The 4849-nt window shown below is 44.9% G+C and overlaps 1 pseudogene across 1 annotated transcript; it reads right to left on the bottom strand.

Annotated features, from left to right (window-relative positions):
• Positions 1-401: 401 nt before the first annotated feature.
• Positions 402-4602, bottom strand: LOC147880924 (pentatricopeptide repeat-containing protein At1g11290, chloroplastic-like; annotated as a pseudogene). Its single transcript, XR_015540461.1, has 2 exons — positions 4350-4602; positions 402-4191 (listed from the first exon to the last, which is right to left on the bottom strand). The product of XR_015540461.1 is annotated as a pentatricopeptide repeat-containing protein At1g11290, chloroplastic-like (transcript).
• Between the last annotated feature and the right edge of the window lie 247 nt (positions 4603-4849).

The following is a 4849-nucleotide window of genomic DNA, read 5'->3' as shown; positions in this document are numbered from 1 at the left end:
TAGCCAAACACATCTTATTTCTAAACTTGACACATTTTTATATACATCCTTCAAATCTCTTCGCAAATACAATGCTGCTATCGAAAGTGGTGCTTTAATTGCTAAAATATGATCCTCTTCATGATGTTCACACAATACTTTAAAAGTGATAGATGTATTTGAAAAGAGTTTTGAAAAGCCATCTCATATATTGACATTGTTATCATTCATATATATCTTACATGGTCCACGTATGGCCATACTTCAAAAGGGCAATCATGAAAACCACAATTGAATCGAACATGATGAGATAAATCTGTACGAGAGACTGCTGGAACCACAATAATTTGCGGAGATCACAAAACTTATGAGGTCTACATTCACTTCATTTCTAGAAACTGCAGAAACAGAATTCACACCATCTTATTTTTAGCAACAGATTCATCATAGGCAATTTTCTATAGCACAAATCATCACGCTGCTCACTCTCATCTTCCTCCGAATACACCTAACCTATTTCCTTCATTCTTACAGGACCATTCAATAAAACGACCAGTAGCTGGCTGTAGATAAAATAGCGTCACACATGTACATTTTCCTTGAGATATATGAAAGTTGGACTGCACCTCCACCAAGGGTAGTTCCCTGCTGTATCTCTGACATAACAATTGTTACGAAGTCGGAGATCCTTGAGAGCTCCTATGGGTGGCCCCATGGGTGTATTGATTAGGGCACCTGGCATACATAACCCATAATTCTTTGTCAACTGACATGCCTCATGACACTGAACGCAAAGCTGGGACATATAATTCCTCCCTTATTTTTTAGGGACAGATAATTGAGCCTTACACACATGTTTTTTGATTAGGGACGTCTTTTACCCCAACCAAAAAGAATGCATAATACCACCACTATCAGTCCACCAACTGTCCTGGCTTCTTGCATGCTTGTTTTTTTGCTTTCATGCCTGAAGCTTCCCTTCATGCAGTTCATTGAGCCTGGCATAGAGGTTAGACACAGAAACATAAGCTGGGGCATCCTGCTCATCCATTGCACTACATGTTCAGAGGCGAGCCTTCCTCAACCCAATTTCCAACACCGAACCACACACCACAACATTAAGACAGTAAGACGTTTCTTCACCTGCATAGCCAAGGAGATCAACTATACTCTTTGCTCACGGCCTAATACTAATTCTGGCCCTTATCCACAAGACCAAGCCCTCCTCAGCATATCCTCCTTGTTTTTGGCAGCAGATTTACCCCTGTAAACACCACTCGAAATCACACAAATCATGATCTGGCTCAATTTTAGCATCATTCTTGCAAAATCATTTCAAGTAAGAGGGCCATCAGTTGCTGTGAATGGAATAACAGCACCAATAGTCGCCCCATGCACACTTTCCTTTCTTGAAAATATGAAAACGATTTGCTTTTCTAGCAATAGTAGTTCGCTGCTCTATCTTTGTTATCAGTGCAGTGGCTGCATCACTGTTTACAAACATGGAGGTTCTTGACAATGTGTATGAGTGTCCCCGTGGGTGTAAAGACTAGGGCACACACAACAGCCAGCTTCTCACCTGGCCCACATGGCCCATCATCCTGTGCACCAAAGGATATGTCTTGTGACACACCATGCGAACTGGGGCATACAATTCCTCCTGCATTTTGAGGGACGGATATTCGAGCTTTATATTATTTTGCTTTGGGAATGTCTTGTATTCCCCACCGAAAAGGAATGTACAATACTGCCAATCTCGGTCCACCAACTCTGTCCTCGCTTCTTCCATGCTTGTTCTTTCACTCTCATTGCCTCAACATTCTTCTCTTCCTCCTGCATGTGAGCATCTGCATAGATGTTAGACATCAAAACATAAGCTGCAGCATCCTGTTCATTCAATTGCACTGCATGTTCAAATGCCACTCTTCCAAGCTCCACATTACCCCACTTTCGGCAAGCACCCAACACTGTATGCCACATCACAAGATTAGGACGGAAAGGCATCTTCTTCACCATCGCTACCACCTTGTCTAATTGGCCTGCACGGCCAAGGAGATCAACCATGCCAATGTGGTGCTCAATCATTGGAATGATGCCATAGTCTTTGCTCATGGCTTGAAAGTATTTCTGGCCCTTATCCACAAGACCTGTGTGACTGCATACGGAAAGAACAATAGAGAATGTGACACCATCTGGCTTAACCCCTTCTCCTCCCATTCTCTCAAGCAAATGGAAAACAATTTCACTTTCTCCTAGCTGGGCATATCCTGCCAGTAGTGCATTCCATGAGACCTCGTTTCGAACTGGCAGCTTGTCAAACACTTCGCGTGCTTCTGCAAGCAAGGCACATTTGGCATACATATCCACCAAGGTGCTGCCAACAAGAAGCTCTCTTTCCAGTCCCTTTCTAGCAATCTCCGCGTGTATTTCCCGTGCCTTATCTATGGCTCCTATGGTGCCACAAGCTTGCAAGCTACAACTAAATGTGACAGGATCTGGAGAAAGACCCTCCAGTTGCATCTGTTCAAGAAAGTTCAGCACTTCCTCACCAAGGCCTTGCTCAGCAAATCCTCCCATGAGTGCATTCCATGAGACCTCATTTCGAACAAGCAACTTGTCAAACGTGTCCCATGCTTCTGCAAGTGAGGCGCATTTGGCATACATATCCACCAAGGTGCTGCCGATAAAAAGATCTGTTTCCAGTCCCTTTCTAGCAATCTCAGCATATATTTCGCGGCCCTTGTCTATGGCTCCTATGCTGCCACAGGCTTTCAAGCTGCAACTAAATGTGACAGCATTTGGAGAAAGACCCTCCAGTTGCATCTGCTCAAGACAGTGAAGCGCTTCCTCACCAAGCCCATGCTCGGTGTATCCTCCCATAAGTGCATTCCATGAGACCTCGCTTCGAACTGGCAGTTTGTCAAACACTTCCCGTGCTTCTCCGAGGAAGCCACATTTCGTATACATATCCACCAAGCTGTTGCCAACAAAAAGATCTCCTTCCAGCTCCTTCCTGGCAATCTCAGCGTGTATTTGTCGGCCCTTGTCTATGGCTCCCATGCTGCCACAAACTTTCAAACTGCAGCTAAATGTGACAGCATTTGGAGAGAGACCCTCCTGTTGCATTTGTTTAAGACAGTTTAGTGCTTCCTCACAAAGCCCATGCTCAGAATATCCTGCAATGAGCGTATTCCACACAACCTCATCTCGAACTGTCAACCTGCCAAATACTTCCTGTGCTTCTGCGAGTGAACCACATTTGGCATACATATCCACCAAGGTACTACCAACCAAAAGGTCACTTTCCAGCCCATCTCTAGCAATTTTGGCATGTATTTCTCGGCCCTTGTCTATGGCTCTTATACTTGCACAAGCTTTCAAGCTGCAGACAAATGTGACAGCAGTTGGGGAGAGACCCTCCAGTTGCATCTGTTCAAGACAGTTCAGCGCTTCCTCACCAAGCCCATGCTTGGCATATCCTGCCATTAGGGCATTCCATGAAACCTCGTTTCGAATTTGTAGCTTGTCAAAAGCTTCCCGTGCTTCTGCAAGTGAGCCACATTTGGCATACATATCCACCAAGGTGCTGCCAACAAAAATATTTCTTTCCAACCCCTCTCTCGCAACCTTGGCATGTATTTCTCGGCCTCTTTCTGCATCTTTCAGCTTAGCACAAGCTTTTAGTACGGGCACGAAGGTATACTTATCAGGATGCATCGAATCCTCTTGCATTTTCTGGTAGAGGTTTAGGGCATGTTCTGATTCCCCACATTCAATATAACCCAGAATGAGAGAGTTCCAAGAAGATACATTCCGATCAGCCAACTTGTTAAAAGTATGCTGGGCATCACGCATGCTTCCAACTTGGACCAACAGTGGGACCAGGTAGTTTCCGAGAGATCTATGATCTTCCAGCCCACTTTTGCACAAGCAAGCATACAATCGCTTGGCATATGCTAGATTTTTTAACGTTCTGCACTTAAACAAGATGCATGTAAGGTTTTGAACTGAAGGCATCCGTTCCACAGACGTGAGTGCCTCCTCTAAACTGTGCGTTTCCCAGCCACTCTTCTCGAGCGCCTGACCAGCGGATTTGGCCATTTCTCGAGCAGGTCTTTAGCAGAACCTGAATTGTACCGGTCCTCTATCAATAGCGACTCCTTGGTACGTCGTCCCACCACTGGGAGGGAGCTCCTTCCATAAGTGACCTCTCTGCGAAGCAGGACCACAACAAAAACCAATTGCGAGAAGTAGGTGTCGCCAGGAAAAGTTTTTCCCCAAATCGGGAAAAATAAAAATTACCCATAACAAAATTCTTAGTCTATTGCGATGCAAAATATAAAAAAGGACCGCAGCAATGAGCCACGCACCCGAACGACGAGAGGGATGCATAATGTCGTCGAGCTCTGCCTCGTCCACGCTATGAGCTGAGGAGGGACTAACGGGAATAATGGACGAAAGAGAGCAGAAGAAACTCTTGTAGACGTAAGTGCAACCGAGATGCAGGCCACGAGACGTGGGTGCACACATTGATATGTAATGTAAGCTACAAAGTAGCATTTTAGTAGAGCACACATGCAGCTCCTCAACTGTTTGACACATCCCTGACACGCTCTTTGTGAGACAACGTAAACCACAAAGATGAAGATACTTTTGTATCGGGGACAATATTGTTGAAATTTCAGCTATGTGAAGCGACCCTTCCTCCCCCAAGGGCATCATCCAATACGCTCTTGCTAGGTTCCAAGGATTTCAACTCAATAATCTACGCATTGAAGACCCAATGCCCAACTCCGCCCACTCCTTGGAGGCTCTAAAAGATGTCAAGACTTTCATTATGCATTTCTCATAACGTATTTTTTAAACGGAG

The sequence above is a fragment of the Dipteris shenzhenensis genome, chromosome 31, assembly GCF_047967505.1.
Source record: "Dipteris shenzhenensis isolate YYH24624 ecotype China chromosome 31, Dip_SZ_1.0, whole genome shotgun sequence".
Classification (NCBI taxonomy): Eukaryota; Viridiplantae; Streptophyta; class Polypodiopsida; order Gleicheniales; family Dipteridaceae; genus Dipteris; species Dipteris shenzhenensis.
Note: the sequence above shows the minus strand (reverse complement) of the source record. Positions and strands in the feature narration are given on the sequence as shown.